Source organism: Ochotona princeps, chromosome 12, assembly GCF_030435755.1.
Source record: "Ochotona princeps isolate mOchPri1 chromosome 12, mOchPri1.hap1, whole genome shotgun sequence".
NCBI classification, from domain to species: domain Eukaryota; kingdom Metazoa; phylum Chordata; class Mammalia; order Lagomorpha; family Ochotonidae; genus Ochotona; species Ochotona princeps.
Genome location: NC_080843.1, coordinates 53,351,503 through 53,375,029, shown reverse-complemented (window position 1 = coordinate 53,375,029; position 23,527 = coordinate 53,351,503).

Genomic DNA, 23,527 nt, shown 5'->3' with positions numbered 1-23,527 from the left:
CTGAAAGAAACCATGATTTCTCATACAGTGTGTTCCAGCTTTTCTCTTTAGCTCAGTGAGGGAAGTTGTTGGGCAAAGAAGAGGGAACCATGATCTGAGAGTGCAGAGCAGTGACAGCTCCTCCTTTTGCATTGCCAGCTGTTTCTTGTAACCAAGACACATGTTTTGTTTGCAAAAAATGATTGCGAAGACTAAGCAATGGCTACAGATGCCTTTTGTAAAATTAGCATAGTTGTGTTTTTATTTGGTGTGGGAAGCTTGACAAAAAAAAAAAAAAAAAAAAAAAGATCAAACACCGCTTAAAGGGATTGTTTGAAGTCCATGGAGAAAAAGGTCAGAAAGTATTTTTATGATGTTCGGTCTTCTCTTTGATGCATACTGCATAAAACTCTGGCCGACATTTACGTCTGGCTACAGAGATTGATGAGTGACTGTGTGATCAAAACAGCATGCATTGGTGGTGGTTTATCAACCTCTCTGGAAATAATTAGCACCTTGGTTACACCCAAAACAGTCAGCAACCCAAACCTCTGTTATGGCAATATTGTTGAAAGACTATTTACTTGGCATAACTATAATGGACAGGAAAAAAAAAAACTTAAAATAATCAAGTGGGGCAATAAAACTAAGTTCTCCATTTGTTATTCATGGGAGAAACTTCAAACACAATCAAATAAAGAATGGACTTATTCAGAGCCCTTGAACTAATACTGTCCAATGGGAAAAAACAACAGGAGTCCTAAAATGATGTTCTAACATAGAGTATAGGGATATTTGCCACCCATTGTACTTGATTTTACCAGTCTCCAAATGGAAACATTTTCTGGATTGTGACAAGCTTTCTTTGTAATGGTCACATGGTGTTGATGTACTTGATTCTATAATAAGACCTTTTCAAAAGCACAACACACATACACTTACACACACACATGCATATTAAAAAAATGGCATCGAAGTATAAGAATGTCTTATAAATTATATGTTACAGTTACTGGTAACACTTTATTTTCTGTTTATTTGAAGAGGAGGAGAGGAGAGGAGAATGGTGAGGAATGGAAAGAGGAAGGGAGGGAAGAGGAGAAGGGATGGGAGGAGAGGGGAGGGGAGGAGAGGGGAGGGGAGGAGAGGGGAGGGGAGGAGAGGGGAAGAGAGGAGAGGGGAGAGAGGAGGGGAGGAGAGAAGGAAAGAGGAGGGCAGGGGAGGAAGGGAGAAGAGAGGAGAGGGATGGAAAGTGGAGCAGAGGAGAGGAGAGGTGAGGCCTGGGCTAAAACCAGGGGCTGGAACCTCAATCCGGGTCTCCCATAGAGGTGGCAGGAACCTGATTCCTCCGCTGTCTCCTGTGTTCCCCAGAGTCAGTCAAGAAGCTAGATTCAGAAAACAGCTGGGAATCAAGCTCAGGCACATCAGTGCGGACAGGAGTGTCTTCATCGATATCGGAGTCATAATTGCTGTAAATGACACTCAACTAAAATTCTGCTATTTCATTTGATGAAAATTGAGAACCTGAAGGCACATCCTCCAGGCTCACCTTCTGTCAGCCTTACCTGCAGCCCTGATCCAAGGGCCCTGGCACTCTCACCAGGAAAGGCACCTCCACAGGTTCTATACCTGGGTGGCAATGCTTCAGGCCTTGCAGCTGAAACTGGGGTGGGGATACTCAAAAACACAATAGTGCCAATTTGGTAAACATGGCTTGCGAAGATAATTATGTTAAGACTTCTTTGAGACAGTTACATCTATTTATACTCTGAAGAGCTCTAAGGAAAAGGACTTCGAGTATCATGGAGAAGTCAAAACATGCACACCGGCTCTCAGCCTTCTTATGATCTGGAGACCACTGCATGTTTAGGTTTAACTACTCTGTAGTAGCCCGTTTCTCATTGATAGCCCTGGTGGCCCCAAAGATTTGAATCATTCTCTAATCGTTAATTGGTATTCATCGGTCTGTGTGATGCCACTGAACTGTTTCATTTGTTCTCCTGTTTCTGATCAGATATTCTCAATATGCTTCTCCTTTTCTTTGTAAAAGATGCATTTATTTATTTGAAATACACATTGAGAGGGAAAGAAGAGAGAGATTTCCCGTCCATATGTGCAGTCCCTAAATGGTTACAATGTCTAGGACAAAGCCAAGCTGAAATCAGGTGGCTGGAGCCTCATCTGGGTCTCTGATTAGAAGTACTTGTCAAGCATACAGGAACTGGGTTATCCTCCTCCGCCTTCCCATCACACCAGCAAGCAGCTGGATTCCAATCACTAGGACCAGGACCAGCGCTTAGACATGGAATGACAGTGTGTTAGGAGTCAGCTTGGCTCACTGTGCCAGCCGCTACCGCCTTCAAGTTTTAAATTTGGCCTTGAACCTTTTTATTTTGTCATCCTGTATTGTCCTGTCCTCAGAGATCTTGTTTGTTTTCTGGGCTTTAATGAACTTCTTATTTTATGATGTCTTTTCAAATCCATATTTCCACCCTTGGTATTGCCCTGACCTCCAGTTCTACTTCTTTTACTGCAATCTACATTTCCACTTGTCACTTCAAACAAAGTATATCTCAAATTGAACTTTTCTTCATTTACCATTTGATTTCTCATCCTTAGCTTTTCTCAATTTTGTTTCTGGCAACATTTTTCTCAAGATTGCTGACACACATTTGGTTCAAGTTTGGATTGTAACAAGTTTCTATCTGTATAGAATTTAAAAGGTCACATATCAGCAATTTCATTTTGTCTATCTCAAACCTTCAAGTCCTTTTATTTGGGATTTTCTTGAGAGGTAGAGACAGAAAAGGAGTTTCTTTCTGCTGGTTCAATTCCCAAGTGCCTGCAGTGGCCAAGACTGGGCCATGCTAATGTCAGAAGCTGAAAAGTAAACCAGGACTCCCATGTAAGTGACAGGGACTCAGATGCTTAAACCTTGGCGTTACCTTGCAGGATCTTTGCCAGCTGGATTCAGGAGCTAGAGCCAGGAAATGCTATCAGGCTCTTTGATCAGTGCCAGATCGATGCCTACCTATCCAGTCCATCTGATCATGAACTATTTCCAAAGCCTCTTACTTTCTGCACTTTTATGTCCCTACCAATAGCTCATTTTGAAGATCACCAAATATATCAAATCTTCCCAAAACATGCACTGTTGACAATGATTTTCTAAAGTTAAAAAAGGTACTAAGCAATTTCCTTATTTTTTATACTTTTTATAGCTTGCTTTGTTGTCTCTTGGTCCTCTCCCCAGTCATGTATTCCATTCTAATTGGTGTCAACACAGCTTCCATCCCCTGCTTATGCACGGAAGTCTCTTTTTTGCTTTCAAAATCTCTCTCTTTATAGACTAACTCCAAATTTAGCTTTCTCCACTCTGGTGACATTTGCACTGTCATTTACCTTATCTCTATCAGTTTTTGCTTATAAATTGCCATTCATACTGTTTAAATGCTTTGAGAGCATAAAAGGATGTCTTACTTATCTTGACTTCATCATTAAGCAAACTATGCAACCTTATCAAGAGAAAGTGATCGAAAAAGAGGGGCTGTGGTTTCACTGGTTTTTCTTCAATGTTCTGTGTCTGGCCCCAGATAGCATCACTTTGCCCATTCTTCTGAAAACAGCCCTCCTGCCCAGAGATGAAATTTCCTTTAAAGTCCTTTTTAGGCAGTGTTTGATTTGCTGTCAGTGTCGTTTCCACTTGTGCTATTCCATACTTGTGAGCCCTGAGAAGATGCCTAGATTTCATCAGAATGAGAAGTGATGAAGGATTACAGAGATTTTCCAGATTTTTTTTTCAATTTTTGACCTGGACTTGAATTTCCTAGCGTTTCCAGCCATGAAATCTTAGTGTGATATTGTAACAATGCACCTCAGAATCCACTCAATCTAAACAGTTCATTGACCACAGAACAACTGAGAAGCTGTGGTAGATGAATCCTGTCTTCGTGAAACCTCATAATCCATTATCCAAATATCCAGGCAAGAAAATGCTTCTTTTGTCACTAAATCATAATTGCCTGGTTCTCTCACTGCATGCTTGATTCATTTTAAAATACCCCTGAACTTTGTCTTCTCACAGATATAAATAAAGTAATTCTTCCAAGATCTATCAGTCCCATAGTGTCTTCCCATATGTCATCTTTGCTTCCAATCAGTATGACTACTCCAAGATAATTTAAAAGCAAATTAAACTTTTTTTAAATTTTAGACTAAGCTTTTAAATTTTATTCGAAAAAGCAATTTAACATCTCTAAGTTGTATATCCAGAAAGGTGTCTATCACATTATGTTTTCACAAAGGGGAAAAAAAAGCCCAAAAATGGATGCATTGCTTTAACTTTAAATAATTTTGATATTAATAAGTAAAGGTAAAAATTAAAAAATAACTTCTATAAAATAGCATAATCCTTCTGGTTCTTTAGGTGATTTTTCAAAGGGTTGTCAAGAGAAGTCAACAGAATTAAACAAGAATTAAACAATGGTTTAAACCATTGAGCCCCAGCAAGGAAAAGTTCAAAACAGAAGTATATGAACAGGCAGAAAATTAAGTTAAACCAGGGTTATTTAATCTGAGCAAATGATAACGCCCAAGGTCATTTGGTTTAAATTTATAATTAAAGAAATAAACGGAATTACATTTGCTTAAATGTAGGATATTCATTAATTATCGAGCCATATGACTGAGTTACTGGCTTAACTGTAGTTAAAGATTAATTTTGGTTGTTCTTAAACTTTCCTTAAGGCTTCTAACTTTGCACTTAAGTGGACAGATTATAGTCAGAGTTAATTTCTGTGCCAAATTAGGATAGAAGAAAAATTGATTGCATCAAGCAGAAGCATTTTCTCTGACTCAATCACATCATCTAAAAATGAGGGTCAAATGAAAGCTAAGATTCTGAAGTTTTTTTTTGTTTTAAGTTATACTCTCTGTTTCTCTTTCATTTATATTGGAATACACTACAAACTTTCTTACTAAACCTTGTCCTGTATATAATGTAACATATGGATTGTAGTTAGAAGAACTTTTACCTTTTCACTAGAAATTCACATTTTCATTATTCCTTTTTAAAATATTGCTTCCTGTGAAGTAAGTGGAATTAATGAGGACTTTAACTAGACAACATACCTCATTTCTACAGATTAAAATATAATGCAGCTTGTGATATTTTAACTTACAAGAGCAAATATTACTGGTCACTTACTATATGAAATAGTTTTATAATTCTGATAATATTTTGGTTTAGTATGGAAGACAATAATAAACAATATTTTAAAAGAAAATTAAAATGCTTGTATATATTAAAAATATCTCATAAGATCAGTAAAAAGAAGAAATATTGTCATTTTGTTTACATATGGTGCAGTAGGCTCCCAGCAATCTCTGCCTCTTCATGTTTGTACCTTTGCATAATTCTTCCTGTATTATGCCAAGGTCCCAAGAATAAAACAGGATGTGGCATAAGTATGGCCTTTTATAATAAAGAGCTTGATTGTTTTTTAATATGTGTCTTGGAAGCACCTTGTAAACTCTTGCAATTTCTTAAGACATTAAAATAGGGTCCACTATTCCAGACGGGCACATCAAATCACAGCTAAGCCAGTGCTAATAAGGAGACTCAGCATGTTTCCTTAGATAGTTTCATGCTGGGTACTGGCTATACCAAAGAAGTTAACCCTGTCATTGGAGGGTGTGGGTGTGAGCTACACAGCTAGCTGACCCTGTGAAAGGAAAAGCAGGGCTGATATGTAATGAATGCAAGTAGCCAATGGTGTGATCAATTCCCTGCATAAAGAAAGCGTAATGACAACACTGAACCTCTAACACAGATGGGCTCCCTTAGTGAGGATCAACAATGAGGTGCTTCTCGGGTGGTACTTCTGAGGACACAATGGCTTTAATCTGAGACACTCACCTCCCTATGTGTCTTTTCATTTGACTGGTCCAAACTGCATCCTTCAAAATAAAACTGTAATCATAGATACATGCTTTCTTAGTTCAATGATAATGATAGAGAATCACTGAATCTTAGGACGCACTGAGAACCCTCACTTTGGTACTTCATTACTCAGAAATTTCACTGGCCTGGGATCCTCAGTATTTGCAGCTCGTATCTGAGATTCAAGGCTTTATTCTAGAAATCTGTGTTCTTAATCTGTGAAATTAACGACACTTGGAAAGAGAAGAGTCAGAATTGCATATGGTATGTTACTTCCAAGGCGAGATTACAAAGACATTGTGACTTCTATCTGTTTCTCTAAGAAATCTGCTGTCATGTTATGAACAACCCTAGGGAGAATTCCTTAGGAGCTAAATGAAGACCTGTACCAATAGCTTTGGGAGTGAAACTTCCATGGCGTTAGATGCTTCGAGCCTCAGAGAAGTCCATAGATGATTGCAGTCTTGACTGACATTTTGATTGTAATCTTATCCGGGCTATAAGCCCAATTAAGTCATTCTCAGATTTCGTCTCACATAACCAGAGATGGCAAATGTTTGTTTTTAAGCACTAAGGCAAGGGTGACTTCTTAAGTAAAATGTAAATAGCAAACACTTAGGAAAGTTGGAATTATTTACATTTGGCTTAGAGATTAATATCTCTTGGTTTACTGTTGTTCGCAAACAAGGTGTAATTTACCCCTTCCTATCATTAAGTCCATGTTGAGCTGATTTCATTCAGTGTGTGTAACTCCCTCATCAACAAGTGAAAAGTGCCTCCTGACTTCAGTGTCGACTTATACAATACTCAAATCTTAGTGGTTTAGTCTGCCTGTGTGTTAAACATTACAACAGTCTTGAACGGCATCTTTTCCTCAAAACTGGAAACCATGCACTATGGCCAAACTCCATCACATGGGATGTTGTACAATGTACTTTTCCTATCTGAGAGAAAATGAAATTTGTTTACCATTGTAGGCTCTTGCCTTAGAACAGAGTTGTTTTCTTTGGCATATTCTGGTCGGTACCCTTAAAAAAAATGTGACTACATTGCAAACCAAAAATAAAGGAATCTTCATTGCCAGAAGATCCAGGGCTGATGCAATAACAGTTAACAAAGATGCACATATACTCAGCTAGTGATTTTTAGCTTCTGTCTTGATGCAAAATCTATGCTGTGCACAAGCTTTTCCATTTCATGTTATATCACATTTTATGTTATATCTTTCACATCAGGGGTATATATTTATGTAGATATCTTGCATGAAGAGGTTTGAAAGATGTTAAAACCCATAATGAACAAGAGAAACTTACACATGCCCAGACACTCATCTCCAGTTCCCATACTCTGATCTAAGTTGCTTCCAAAGTGGGCCAGTTAGTGCCTAGCTTCTCCAGAGCCTTTCATCAGGAGGCGTAACCTTTACTGAACTTTCAGGCTTTGCTGAGCTCAGATACTGAGACAGTCCTCACCAAGGCAGTCTGCATTCCAACAGGCTTAAGCACACCAATGTGTAGCAGCAGGGTATAATTAAATCCTGCTTCCTAAGTAGATGCATGTCTCTTACAGGCACCATTTCTCACCCATTCACTCCCCTGCCAACACACACACACACAAATACACATACACACTTTCCATACCAACCCAGTCCACAATCCCGGGCTTCTGCTTGATTACATTTTTCACTTTAGAACTGAGTGAAATCCTAGCTGAAATCTCACATACTACACTTAAGTCCTAATATCCAGCTTGATTCTTATTAAACTTGAATGAAATTTGCTGATTGCTTAGAAGCTTTAATTTGAGTACTAGAGAAAAAAATCCGCAGCCTACAGATTTCCACTGCCTCTGGAACTGTGCATTCTAAATTTCTCACTGCACTAGCAGGCCGCAGCATTGTCAGTGCCAAGTGGCAATGGAAATGACATTACACAGACTGGTTATTATTGAGATATTTGAGGGGCTGGGTTAGATAGAGCCAAAAGAGAAACATAAAATGACTTATTTGTTTTTAAGACTTATTTTTACTTATTTCCTTGGCAGATAGAAACAGATGGTAAGTAAGAGGGAGAAAGAGAAAGATTAGCCATCCACTGGCTCACTCTACAAATGACCACAATGGTTGGGGCTGGAGCACAGGCATTCATTCAGATCTCCCAAACAAGCCTCAGGGTCTCAAGCACTTGAGCCATCTTCTGCTGCTTTCCCAAATGCATAGGCATGGTGCTGGGTCAGAAAGCAAAACAAAGCAAAACAGTAAAACACAAACCAGAATAAACTCGTGTGTGTGTGCGTGTGTGTGTGTATTGTGGGTTTCACCCGAAATCTAAAATTTAAGCCCAAACATTAAGTTAAAAGTCATGATTGGCATATACTCTACAAAGAAATTATCCAAAAACCCAGACTTTTCTTTTTATAAAAATCTATCTACAGAGCTACCTTCAATTTTTATGAAAGTAACAAGATTGAGGTTTCCTTGTGTTTTATTACTTTAGTGAAAAACAGGTGAAGACAAAGGCAGCATGTGGAAAAAACTGCACACCAAGCACCTCTTTAATTGCCCTCCTTTAAATCTTGATTCATCTCTTCTTTCCAAATCAGGAAAGAGTATCTTCTTAATAGTTCTGCTTTTCATCAGTGGGTAGATTAGAGAAAAAACTGTTAAAAGTAAAATAATCTCTTATGTTAGAACTTCTTCTGTAAGGGGCTCTCAAAATATGCTTCAAAAATATAGGCATGCAATATTTTTCTTTCTACTCTCTGGAAAAGAGAGCAGGGGTGGAAGTTTCCATTGCCCTCGTTTCAAAGCATTCTATTTTCACTGTCAACCATGCACAGGGAAGAAAGAGGGTTGATTACAAAATCAGTTCCAATCCCTCTTTTTACTATGAGAATTGGTATGAATCACTGAACTGAAGAGCTGGGTAGGACCCCAGCTGTTAACAGCTAGTAACACTTAGGCTTGGAGATTAAAAAAAAAAAAAAAAAAAACAGCAAACTGGCACAGTAAAACATGCACAGAAGCAAATTTAACCTTTTCCCTCTTTGGAAATGATAAGAAAATCAATTTTGTCTCCATATTAAAGCTTAAATGTGAAAAATCTTTTATGAGAATATACAAAAAATGCATTGTTTTCATTGTAACTATCTAGTCTGGATGAAAGATCCTAACCATTTTGGGCAACTTGCGTTGTAGAGGGAGACCTGTCTCCCCCACATGATACAGTGGGCTTTCCACATCTACAGATTCTACTGCCACAGACTGAACCAGCAGCAGATTGAACACCTTCAAGACATATCTTAAATATCGCATTTATGTTGAACATGCTTGGAATTTTCAATATTATTTTCTGATCAATGCAACACAAAGCTGTTTAGATAGATTTTACATTGTGTTCAGTGTTGTAATTTGCACAGTTTAAGCCACACAGAAAGCTGTACACAGTTTATATGCAAATGTTGCACTGTTTTTCAGTATCAATGGGATTTTTTTCCTTGGTTTGCTTTTTTAAAAATTGTTTAGATTAGCTTTGGATGTGATAGTCAATAAAAAGAATTAGTTAATAAAAAATGAATGTAATTCTTTAATTAAAAAAATACTTATTAAAATGCTAGTGCTAGCTTAACTGGCTGATCCTCCATGTCGAAGTGACAGCATCCCACATGGGTGCCGATTTATGTCCCAGCTGCTCCATTTCCCAATCAGCTCCCTGCTTGTGTCCTGGGAAAGCAGTGGATGAGAACCCAAAGTCTTGGGATCATATACTTGCATGGGAAACCTGGAAGAGGCTCCTAACCCTGGCCGTTGTTGCCATTTGGAGAATGAACCAGCAGATGGAAGATCTTTCTGTCTCTCCTTCTCTCTGTAAATCCTACCTTTCCAGCAAAATAAATAGATCTTTTAAAATATGTATTTATTGGCATCCACTAGATGCCAGGTACCTTCATGGAATAAATAGAAAAACTAGACATATCTCTTTTCTTGTTAGAATTTACATCTGTTCAACATGCACACACATGCACATGTATTCCACCAACATAGGCAGTATCGGTCTTCTATTGAACAAATAATGCGTGCATGGAATCTTTAACAAGAAAAGAGGGAATAGGAGAAAAGCAATGCTTAGCTAGTCTGTACTCCATTTCAGGTGCTTTAATGATTACTCCTTTTTATTTGCACAACCATCTAGGACATTGATATGAGCAGATTAGGAATTTAAGAAGTAAAAGTGTTATGTGGGAGACAATTGAAGGTCTTCCAATTCCCTTTAATTGCCTTCATTTAAATACCTTGTTCTGGCTAGCTCTATCCTTAACAGCCATCTCTTAGTTGACCCACTTGCAATTTTCACTCTAAGTATTGAAATCTCCACACTACACCCCTAAGCCGAAGCACTCCTCTCCATCGCTATACTTCTCTGGAAATCTGTATAGTCTCCACTCATGGTACATTAGTGTCTAACACCAGAAAAAGAGGAGACCAAGAAAGAGGCACCAAAATATCATTAAAAGGAACAGATTCTGGTCTTCAATCCCAAAACAATCTATCACTAATCTTCAATTAAGTGTAAATCAAAAGCACAGTGGGTTATCACCCCACATCAATCTTTTTTAAAAAAGATTTCTTTATTTTATTGGAAAGGCAGATGTGCAGAGAGGAGGAGAGACAGAGAGGAAGATCTTCCGTCCGATGATTCACTCCCCAAGTGGCCGCAATGGCCGGTACTCGCCAATCCGATGCCGGGAACCAGGAACCTCTTCCAGGTCTCCCACGCGGGTGCAGGGTCCCAAAGCATTGGGCCGTCCTCGACTGCTTTCCCAGGCCACAAGTAGGGAGCTGGATGGGAAGTGGAGCTGCCGGGATTAGAACCGGCGCCCATATGGGATCCAGGCACATTCAAGGCGAGGACCTTAACCATTATGCCATCTCGCCGGGCCCCTCACATCAATCTTAATGATTACTATAAAAAAATTCCAAATGTAAGAAACGTTGGCAAGGTTGCAGAGAAAGGCAATCCTGATACATTGCTGGTGAGAATTCTAATTATATATATTATATATTCAAATATATTATATAAAATACTCTGAAGATTCCTCAAATAACTGTGAATAAATCTAATATATAACACATTTATCCCACTTCCGGCACTATATCAAAGGCGAATAAACTTGTCATATAAATGGCATACCTATACTCTTACGATTATTATAGCACTGCTTGCAATAGCAATGATTTGAAGTCAAACTCAATGGATGGCTGGATAAAGACATGTCTTATATGGAGGCCAGTGCAGTGGAGTTTCAAGGTGGTTCTTTATGTGTGGTGATGGCATCCCCATACGGTTGCTGCCAATTCATGTCTCTGCTTCTCTACTTCCAATCTGGCTTCTTGCTTACGGCCTGGGAAAGCCGGGAAAGACGGCTCAAGCGCTTGTGCTCACGTATCCACATGGAAGACCTGGAAGAATATTTTTTCCTAGCTTCAGACAGGCTCTGGCCATTGTGGTCATTTGTGGAGTGAGCTGGATGGAATCCAATCTCTCCTTCTCTCCTTCTCTCCCAGTAAAATATACATTTTAATAAAAATACATTAAATCTTGACCAAAAAAGAAAATAGCTATAAATACACAACACAATCTTATTTAGTCATAAAAAGATGGAATCCCCACCATTTCAACCTGAAACTGGAGGTCAACATAAAATGCGAAATAAATAAGAAGCAGAAAAACAAATACCATGTGCTTTCTTTCATATGTGCATAAATATACATACAGATTTTTGAAAGGTGGATGTCATGTTATTTTGTACATACATGTTTGTAAATACTATCTTCACTACATTTTTATGAGCATTATATGATAATATACTCTTCTTTACCCATTGTGTACTCTTTGATATGAATCTCATGTGATCTGATTAATTTATCCACCCCTGCTTTTTAAAAATGTTCATTGTCGTTAAGTCATAAATAAACTCAGCATTTGGACTCAATGAAAAGAACAATTTCTTCATATTCTAGACTAGTGATAACTGAAGACTCACAACACACAGAAATGATTATTTTTTTAGCAGATTGAAATTGCATGATTTTTCATTTGATCGTAACATTACATATAGGTAACTGGTTACCATAAGATATTGCACAAATATGCATAAATATTATGTTAACAAGACGCTATTATAAAAAGTAGCTATTTTATCAATCCCGTGATTAAATCAGTGTACAAAATGTTTTTCTTTGTGTGAAATTTATAGCATCAGTCCTTAAAAATCTATCACTGAGTCATCGCATTTGACATTAAAGGTGGAAGAATTGTTAATGAAATCATGAACATTAGGCCAATGAGACCAACTTATAGTTCTCTTATATTACTGATAAAATCAGTGATTTGTTTTATATCATTTTTCCTTGGATAGAACTGTAAGGTCTCTCAGGGCGAGGATTATGTGCTTTGCTTGGTTCTTCGGTTTTCCTTGATTTTAATTCAGTAATATCATCAAAGAAACAGAATTAAAACTTTGTTTTTGTGCCAAAATATTTAATTATCCATGGATACGTTTTTCATAATAAGCACTTTCCACTGAACACCTTTTTCTTTGAACACCCTTTGAACACCTTTCATAGATTCTCAGAACTAATTTAAGATTAATACATGAAAACAATGACTGATTATGTAACTAGCTAACTTGCAATAATTTCACTATTAACTGACAAAAAGGTCCACTGCATCCCATACATTGTGTGGCAAAGCTGCATATAGCCTGCATTTAGAAACATGTGTCTCTTTTGCAAGCTGTCAACATTGCTTTTCCTCCAACTAAGGTGGAAAAAGACTTGCAGCGAGTGGACAAGCAATTACTTCACTCTGCATGTTCAAACGTGATGTCGTATCACTGTGATGTTTGCATAATAAAATCTGAGGCTGAATTATGTCAAAAATGTATGAACGGCATTTTGCCTGCAGTAGTACCAGAGTTTGCTTCTTCAAACCCCTGAAATTCAAAGCCATATACTACCACCCACGAAGTGATACAAAGAGAATGTTTTCTAATTTTGTGAGGTAATAACAGATCTAAAGCTAAAATTTACTAGCATCAAGGGGGAAGAGAAATACTTATGGCTAAATTTATCCAAAGAGGTGAAAGATGTAAAAACTGGAAATTAGGAAACATTCATGAAAGAAATTAAAGCTACAAATAACAAGAAAAAATATCATTATCTTTTGGAAGAATCAAGATGTTAAAATGACTGTTCTACCGAAAGTGACCTAAACAGTTGTAGGCATTTGGCTGATCAATCAACAGATAAGAGATCACTGTTTCTGTCTCCTTCCTTTCAAATAAATAACATAAATTAATACAATTAATTCCAAAAGTAAAGAAGTTTTAGAGCTAAGTAATCAAAAAAGGCAACTTTAACTTTTTAATGCAAATTGAATAGCAACAATGAAGACACGAGAAGTAAACAAAAATTGCAAAGCAGCAGCAAAGCAATACAATCTATCATGGGATAATTGTCATCCAGAATTTTTAAAATCCATATTCCCAAAAAAATATTAACTGTAGCCATGATAATGAGTGTCCACTAGAGCTTGTTTAAGTTTGGTTTAATCAATGATAACTTGCCTCAAGGAACACTCTTGCAAGGCAGCGATCAATAACAGCTCCTTACCAATCAGGAACCAAACAGGTAGGAACAGGCTCAAACTAAGTCCTCTAAACCTGCCTTTTAAGTGTCAACCAATCCAAAGTAGTTTCTTCTGTATAACTCTGTCTCTACAGGTGATGTCAACCAACCCTTGAAAATCTGCCAAACTCTAAATGCTGTTCTCCAAACTACATCAACAATCGGCTCTCCTCAGACAGTGTCTAAGCAAGCCTATTCCCCATTAATGCAGCAAACAACAAACTCAGCTATGCATTTTGTCTCATTTACTGAGATCTTGTCTCATAGTCCTTTGACAGTCTACATAGCAATAGATATTTTTCCCATATCAACACTGTATAATAGGTTTCCTATAGGCACAAGCTGAATTGGTGTTTGTTACAGTTGCAAGCTCATTATCTGATCTAAAAACTACACTCATCACACTTGTTGAGCAAAAATATGAATTTGTACAGGAAAGGGTGGGGATGGATGGGTGCATGCATGAAGTCTGAGAAGGGTAAATGGATGAATGGGTTGGTAAAATGATAGAAGCATACTAGTACCAAGAAATTTCCTGGGAGATAACCCCCCAGTTAGAGTCAGAGCTTTACAGAGGACACAAATAGCAAAGGCAATGAAAAGATCTGTTCTGAAGCAACAATGATTATATGTGAGATATTGGCAAAGATTCTCAAAATAGCTGGGGATGAATTTTAATGGAGTTTTTGCCTAGATCCCTAAAGGAGAGAGAGGGTTGATGGAGAATTAATAGTACAATGAAATACAATCTGTTTTTCAACCTTACTCAGGTATATCCTAAAGAAATTCAGGTTCCTATTAAAATCAATAAGCCATCACCAGCACTAGAGCTGGGTTTGGAAGTAATACTTCAATGTTTGATTGTATTCAAGTTAGGTTGTGTTAGGTTGAATTTTATGAAAACAACCCAAGGTAGAGATTCTTGTTTAAATGATCTGTTGAGAAAGAGTTCAGGAAACTGGGAGTAACCTAAAAAAGATAAGTGCATGAGAAAAAAACGCTAAGCAAGAATGTAATCTTAGCTAGAGATTAGCTTCAATGTAAACAGATGGGAAGCTCTGAAGTATGAATGACCATAAGCCTTGGTCGCACCTTGAGGCAAGAAGCTGGGAATTTGGTTTTGATCAAATGGTGATTGGGTAGAGGGAAATGTCATCCTGTATATTCAGGTAGCTCCTCTTAGAAGACAGAAATTCTATGAGAAGAGAGAAAGTATGAATGGTATCGGGCAATGTTCACAACCCCGGGGAGATAAATGTACATTCAAGATCTGTTCAGGGCACCAATAATATCTTCCATGCAAGAGTGGAGCAAAGCTTCTCAGTTGTACCAGTATTGTATTTTGTTAACAAGGGAATGCCCTGCACATGGCAGTTCAGAGGCAGCTCTGGCCTTGACTCACAGATATCAATAAGCAACTTTCCAACTTCCTACTCCCCAGTTGTGAAAGCCAAAAGTGTCTCCCAGCATTCCCACTGTTTATTGGGAGCCAAGTTGCCCTTCGTTCAAAATATCTAATGAAGTTCAAGAAGCACAGATGAGAGTCAATTCAGTAACTATTTTGTTTGCACATATAATGGTATATTACACTGGAAAGTCACTAACCAGAGTCTATGAATAATTTTCCAAACTGTAAGATAAGGTAAAAAGGATTCTTTTTTTTTTAAAGATTTATTTTATTGGAAAGGCAGATGTACAGAGAGGAGGAGAGATAGAGAGGAAGATCTTCCATGTGATGATTCACTCCCCAAGTGGCCACAATGGCCTGTGCTGAGCCGATTCGAAGCCAGGAGCCAGGAACTTCTTCTCCCACACAAATGCAGGGTCCCAAGGTTTTGGGCAGTCCTCGACTGCTTTCCCAGGCCACAAGCAGGGAGCTGGATGGGAAGTGGGGCTGCTGGGATTAGAACCGGCACCCATATGGGATCCTGGTGCATGCAAGACGAGGACCTTAACCACTATGCTATCGCACTGAGCCCAGGTAATAAGGATTCTAAAAGGGCAAACCCATAGTTGAATCTTCAGTAAGAATCACATAAGTGATATAACACTTTCGTAGTACAAAAACATGTGTGCATCCATTGTTTTAAATGCATAGGTGAATGCTTCTAACTCAATATAATTCAATTGCTCCAAAAACTAAGTGTTTTTTTTTTTTTTTCCCCAAGTCATGGTGAATCTACTATCAGGGGACTTTGTAGTAGTGACAATTACCATAAGCTTTTCTACTGAACACTTTTGGAAAAGTGAAAAGAAATAGTTTACCACAAAAATGACTCAAAAACAGGGAATAAGGCTTGATAGATTGAACAAAGTTCAGCAAAAATTTGAGAACTGCAATCAAAACTTAAAGCAGGGGCCCGGCGGCATGGCCTAGCGGCTAAAGTCCTCACCTTGAACGCCCCGGGATCCCATATGGGCGCCGGTTCTAGTCCCGGCAGCTCCACTTCCCAACCAGCTCCCTGCTTGTGGCCTGGGAAAGCAGTCGAGGACGGCCCAAAACCTTGGGACCCTGCACCCGCGTGGGAGACCCGGAAGAGGTTCCAGGTTCCCGGCTTCGGATCGGCGCGCACCAGCCCATTGCGGCTCACTTGGGGAGTGAATCATCGGACGGAAGATCTTCCTCTCTGTCTCTCCTCCTCTGTGTATATCTGGCTGTAATAAAATGAATAAATCTTTAAAAAAAAAAAAACCTTAAAGCAGAACCTCAGCATATAAGAACGAGAGAGAAAAAGGCCCCAGTTGTGTTTATCCAAGTAGGACCTGAGAACATTCTCTAACATATGTCTGTGTTTAGGAGCTGAGAAGGTCAAATGTAAATTTGAGCTTCAGCAGAACTTTCTGCATCAGTCAAGCAGGGTTAGCTGCATCAATGAGAAGCCCTACAACATCTCTTCTTAATGAAAATCTATGAGTCGCTTCTTTAAGGCTCAGCTGACTTAGCACCCTATTACATTTTCTTGCCCAGTTCTTCCAACAAGCAGTGATGAAGTTTTCTTGTACCCTTCCCTCATGCACTTAGGGCATAGTCCTTTTAGATGACTCATCACAAAGTTTTCTCACTGCTGTTTCGCTTTCCAGAACCTCCAGTAAAATGCTGTGCTTGTTAAATTGGGGATTTGTGTTTTTCTTTGTATTTATGACTTAACCATCTAAAACACTTGTGCAATAATTGTTAGACAACTTTTTGTATGTTTGCTATAAATCAGAGCAAATGGGTACTTGCAGAATACTGACAAGTACAGTGTTAGGAAAAACACACTATTTGCCTCAACCCTAATATTTTCTTGTAGCCTCACACGTTATAATGAAAAATGATACTGCCCCCCCTCAAAAAAGCAAAGATTGCTTCTCATTTTCTTTAGAAAATTAAGTCATCCTATAACTCTCTGGGTTTCTATACCCCCTGAGACAGGCTCTGGTTCATTCTTCCCAAGAAAAGCTGAACCATGATGAAGCTTGCGTCTTATGAAGTCAATTCTCCCTAAGTACTCTGCAATTTAATCTTGCCTGGGGGAGGACAAGGACGGTGTTCAGAATCCTTGTCCCTGCTGATTTCCCTTATTTATGCAATATGAGGCTCTGTTGATTAGTTACCTACATGCAGAGCCACCATAAAGTGGAATTGGGCTCAATACACCTCTACTACACCGGCTTTTCTTAAGGATTTTTAAGAACGCATTAAGAATTCAGGACCATTACTTCGAAAAAAAAAAAATCAACGGAATCCGGATTTTTCTGTTTGAAAAATTTAATGTTTCATTTCAGTGACATTTGTTAAACAAATGATTGTGTTGTTTTACAGAAATCAAATTCATTCTGATGATCTAATAGTTGTTTAACTTTAGGCACATCACTAATAAAACAAACATAAAACACATTCTGAGAAAGAAATTATGTTTAGAATCTTCTTTCATTTGGAGACAAGAATCAGTTCTTTTAATATTCTGGTTTTCCACAACTAATATTAGCTAGAACTCTTGTGAAATACATGGATATTTATAGCTATCATACACCAGCAGCTTCAGTGACATGAAATCTCTTATGACAACATAGCAATAAAAAGAAAGTTTTATAAAAGTTTAAAATATTTTTATTTATTGTGAATTTATTATTTTCTAGCTTTCTCCCCTACAGGGGCCAGCAGTTGTGACATCTAAGATATTATTTTAATGCAAAGTACTTACCTAAGAACATCATAATACTGAGAATGTAGCGGACTGGACAACACCAAGAATGAACAGCTACAGTCAGCTCTTCTACCACCACTGAGGCAAAAAAATCAACCTTTCCATTACATTAAATGTTTATAACAATGTAATTCTAAAAGAATGTATTTCTGCATAAGACATATAATTCAAGAACATATTTTCTTTCCTGACTTAAGACTCATTTAGCTTAACCACAGACAGCTATAAAAATCATCCACCCAGACTGTAAAACTGTACTCAAATATGCAGAGACAGAAATCAACATGTACGAATCTCAAGGCAATAAGAATAATGCCATCAGTGTGCCCCCAAAATACTTTTTGGCTACATAAGTAAAAGAAGGTTACTTCTAGTTTTGATAAAGTCCACATTTTAAAATGTGATCACATTGTTTCAAAGTCTGCAGTAGTAGTGCAAGGGTCTCTAAGAAAATTGCTCTCAGGAATTTGGAGACACTGCAGCTATCTTCCATAACCAAGGGGTCAGTTTGAGCACCTGTGAGTACAATAATTTCATACTAACTGTATCCCAGAAATACATCAAGCAACTTAACAGCATTGTGTATAACAGTATTGCTTTCTTCCCTTTGATAGAACATGTGGGTGTGTACATGTTTACATTAATGCATGTTCTTTGGGGGAAAAAAATGAAACAAATTTATCTACATCATATGAAATTGAAATCTTTTTAGACCATGGTTCTCAAATACTAGAGTTCTGACAGTTCCATCTGTGTTCCTTGTGAGACAATTTTCTATTCTTCAGGTTAAAAACCATAAAGTTCGGACCCCGCACAATGGCTCAACAGCTAAGCCCTAGCCTTGCAGCACGGAGATCCCATTTGGGTGCCAGTTCATTCTCTACTTCCCATTCAGCTTCCTGTGTATGGCCTGGGAGAGCAATAAAGGACGGCACAAAACCCTGAGAGCCTGTACCAGTTTGGGAGACCCAGAACAGGCTCCTGGCTCTGACTTCAGATTGGTTCAGCTCCAGCCATTGCAGCCACTTGTGGAGTGAATGTAAAATTTTACTCCCTGTTTCTCCTTTTCTGTTCTGCCTTTTCAATAATAAGAATAATTGTTGTTGTTATTATTAAACCACAAAGTTTTGGGCCAGCACAGTGACACAAACGGTCGGTACCAGTTCAGCTGCTCCACTTCCAGTTCTGCACCCTATTAAAACATCTGGGGAAATAGTAGAAGATATTCCAAGTGCTTGGGCCCTGGCACCTACAGCAACTATGTGGGAGACCCTGATGAAGATCCTGCTTCCAGGAATCAGGCCAGCCACTGCATCCATTTGAATAGTGAGTCAGCAAATGAAAGCTGTCGCTCTACGGCTCTTAACTCTCTATATAGCTTTTGCCTTTCAAATAACCAAAAAATCTTTCCCCCCAAAATAAAGCTGTGTCTTTACATAATACAGTATCTAATTTTTAATTAACAAATCATAATTATATATATGTATCTATGAGATATGATACAAATTTTGGTGCATGTATACAGTCTGAAATGATTACATCCAATCAATTAATGTTCTGATTCCTTTAAGCAATGGTCTTTTCATTGTATTGAAGAGATTTAAAAATCTTTTTTGTAGTTACTTCAAAATATGCGTCTTTATTAACTATAGTCACCATGCTCAACACCAGAGTGCCATTTCTCCTTTTTCTATTTATACTCTTCTCCAAACCATCACAAACTGATAGTCATTTTCAGTGACAGTATGGAGCTCTCAAAAGACTTAAGATGGAGATTGACATAGTGAGTTAGGCCACAATTTATGGTACCAGCATACCATATCAAAGTGCCAGTTTGAGTCCTAATAGCTCCACTTGTGATCCAGTTCCCTGCTAACGCACTTGGAAAAACCAAGAATGACAACACAGGCTCTTGGGTCCCTGCCATGCATGTGGATAGAGTTATCTGGATAGAGTTACCAGCTCTTCACTTCAGCTGGATCCACTCTAGCTTTTACAGCCATTTGGGGAATCATTCAGCAATAGGAAAATCTCCATATATATCATTCTGCCTTCCAAATTAATAAATAATTCTTGAGAGATAGAATTTCCATGATTCACCAGTTCTACTTTGAGATACACATAAGATCTTCACGCATTCAAAATTTTAAAAAATATTAAATTTAGGTGCTCTCTTTCCCTGTTTTAATTGCTGTGGTTTTGTCATATGCTTTGAAATCATTCATTGTTATGCTTTCAGATTTAGTTTTTCTTTCTCAGAATTACTTTGGCTATCCTAGATCCTATGCAGTTCCTGAAAGATTTTAAAATTGTTTTTTTTTTCTGTAAAGAATATACTTTGAATTTTGATAAGAATTATTACATCATATATTGCTTTACGTAGTCTGAACCTGTTAACAAAACTAGCTCTTCCACTGCATCAATAGGGAAAATATTTTCCTATTTTCATGTCCTTGATGAATTCATTGTGTAAATAACAGGAAATTCTGCCATCTGTGGCAGTGTGAATGAAACTGGAAAACACAATGTTAATCAGAATTGGCCAGACAAAGAGAGGCAAACACTCTGTTATCTCACTTACACGTGGAATCTGAGAAAGTTGAACCCATGGAAGCCACGAGTGGAATGGTGGCTATCACATGAGTGTCTGAGGCTACTGGCTTCTTGGTTTGCTCTGTTTCTATTCTTCACACAGTTCCTAGACTAGAGTAAGAATTCAACATTTATTTCTTCAAATGATGCACTGTGGACATATTTTTATTTCCAAGTGTTCTATCTATTCATTTCATACTTACTTGTGAATGGCCCTGCTCATCCCACCCTAATCATTCCATTTTGGTGAATTTCTAGGTGCTACATTCTCACTTGCCCTATAAAGAATTAACTACCATATTAACCTCCTTAAAATATTCTGTTCTTTTCAATTATTTAAAAAAAAACCCTTCCATGGCTACTGATAATTTGGCTTTCAAAACATAATACTTGTAAGAAAGTCTTTAACTGGAGCAGTATGAGCCTACATGCACCAACCCATTCCTTTACATCACAAGCAGCCAATTCTCACCATAACTTTACCACTAAACCTGCAGGTTTAAACACTCTTACACATTCTCTCTCACATATTCCCTAGGCTGAGGGCTTTCCTTCCTTTGTTCAGTTATCCCAAGTAACCCTTCCATTTTTAATTAAAGCCTTCTATATCCTATTTCAAGTGCATCTCTTTTTTCTGAGAAATCACAGTCTTCATATATTGTATTATGTTGTATTATATCACATTACATATAATCCTCATCTAATTAGTTCACATAATATTTTATCAGTCTGGTTTATCTGGTTTGATAGTCAAACCCTTAAAAGCATGGGTAAGAGTTAAATCAACATCTCAGAGGCCCAAATCACCAAAACTAGGCATGGAAAAATATATATCTACCTGATCAATGCCACACACTGGCTTTGATATAAAAAAAAATAGAAGACATTATGGAAGCTTTTGAAAATCAAACAAAAAGGTACATTTTCCTGCTACAAAAGCAGTTTGAATGAGATCATCTTATACAAGTTACATATAACTATGAATACATTATGTTAAAACTGCACAAACTCTGCAATCTCAGAAGAAACCAGGATGGCCTCAGAACTCTCTCCAGTACTTCTATTTTGTCTACTTTTTTAACTAGACTGAAGTTCTAACAGGCTCCCGAAGATGACATAAAAAGATGTATGTCATCCCAAAAGATGTCACCCATGGTATCACTACACACCAAAAGAACTACTTAAACTTTCTCTTCCGTGCAGATCAGAGATCCAGAAATGTGTGGGATGTATAATTGAACACAACAGAAGATGGATTATGGTGAATGGATCATAAAGTTGATTTAAAACAAATGTAGAGCTTCATTGATGGTGTTCACATGCCGCATCAGATTAGTAATGTGGTCTCTATAGCGAACAGCAGGATCAAAGCTGCAATCAGTTTGACTCATGCAATTATATAAATGGACTAGTTGACTATGATGTGAAGTGGAAAAATGGGGGAAAAAAGCTCACTAAATTATTTTATTATCTGTGTACACTGAGAAATTCTAGATCAAGTGTGTAAACATGTAATGTGAACCACAGAATAAAAGATACAGTTCCTCAGTCATTTTGCAGATTTGAGCGTTCTTACAAGACCTAGACCTTTTGAGTGAAGGAAAAAAAAAAACACAACCCCTAGAGGAAGAACACCAGTACAGTATTGTTAAATAATAGCTCAGCCTTCTCTAATGGAGCTATAACCTTTTACAAGGGAAACTGTGCACTTGGGGAAAGCAAACAGACACTTTGGCCATCTGAGCCAATTGCTCTGAACTGATGTTAATCCAGGAAGCAATCCAGCATAGTCAAAATGGCACCAATATCCACCAGTTAGAGTAGAGACTTAGGGAGGTGAGGTGATCAACAAATTATTAACTCAAGTACATCTCCCAGTGAGTCTAATTTGTACCTGAGCACATCCTGTCATGATTGGTCTCATCTTAAAATGCAGGATTAAAACAGGTGTACATTTCACTCTTAAATGGCACAGGGATCTTGGTCACCAACCTGGTGACAGTTAGAATTCTATGTTACTTTTTAAATGTTGGAGAAGTAGAGACAGAGAGTCCTATCTATTGGTTCACTTTCCCAAATGCCTAGGAGCTGGTAACTCAGTTCAGGTTACTAACATGGATGGAGGAGCCCAATTCATTGAGCTTGCTGCCTTGTGTCATATGAATCAGCAGGAATCTAGAATAGGGCATGGAGCCAAGTCTCAAAACCAGGCACTGTGACATGGCATGTCTTTGTCCCAACAGGTGCCTCGACAGCACCAAATGCTCACCTTAGACAAATAACTTTACACATACCCTAAATATAATCACTAAGAGGCTACTGGTGATCAGAAGCCTTACCAACAACATGAGAGTAAACTAACACACATGTTGTATGTTATATCTAAAGCACAGAAATGGAGGCAAAGCATGACATTGCCTTCTACTAAATATGCAGTTTGGCATATTTGTGAATAAATTGACCATACAGGCAAAAATGAAGATTATGCATGGGCTTAGCAGCACGGCTTTCTACTACTCACCAAGGCCTATTTAGATGCAACCCCTAAGTGTCCAATCAGTCACCAGCAGAGACATGGAATCAACTTAGTAGCATTCCATGGTTAATCACATGATGGGAGATTAATTACATTGCGATGCTTCTGTCCTGGAAGGAATAGCTGTTTCTCTTAATCAAGCTGACCCTCTATTTCCTGATACACAATACTCCACTTCCATCCACCTTCCTGCTCTGGCCTGGGAAAGCAGCAAAGGATGGCTCAAGTCCTTAGGCCTCTGCACCCATGTCTGACACCTGGAAGAAGCTTCTGTCTCCTGGCTTCAGATCAAATCAGTTCAGCTCTGGCCATTGCAGTCATTTGGGGAGGGAACCAAGAAATGGAAAATCTCTATCTATCTATCTATCTATCTATCTATCTATCTCTTTCAAATAAAAATAAAGTAAATCATTCATTTTAATTTGAATTAGTTCCTAGGGTAAATTCTTAAAGCTGCAGTAACTATTTCAAAGGAATAGAAATATTATTTTCCGTAGGAGCTAACTAATGTACAAATAACAAACTAATTTCTTTTCAACAAGTCTGTTAACAACCTATAGCCCCTGTAACTTAGCAATGCTACCATTTATTCTCTTTTCCTT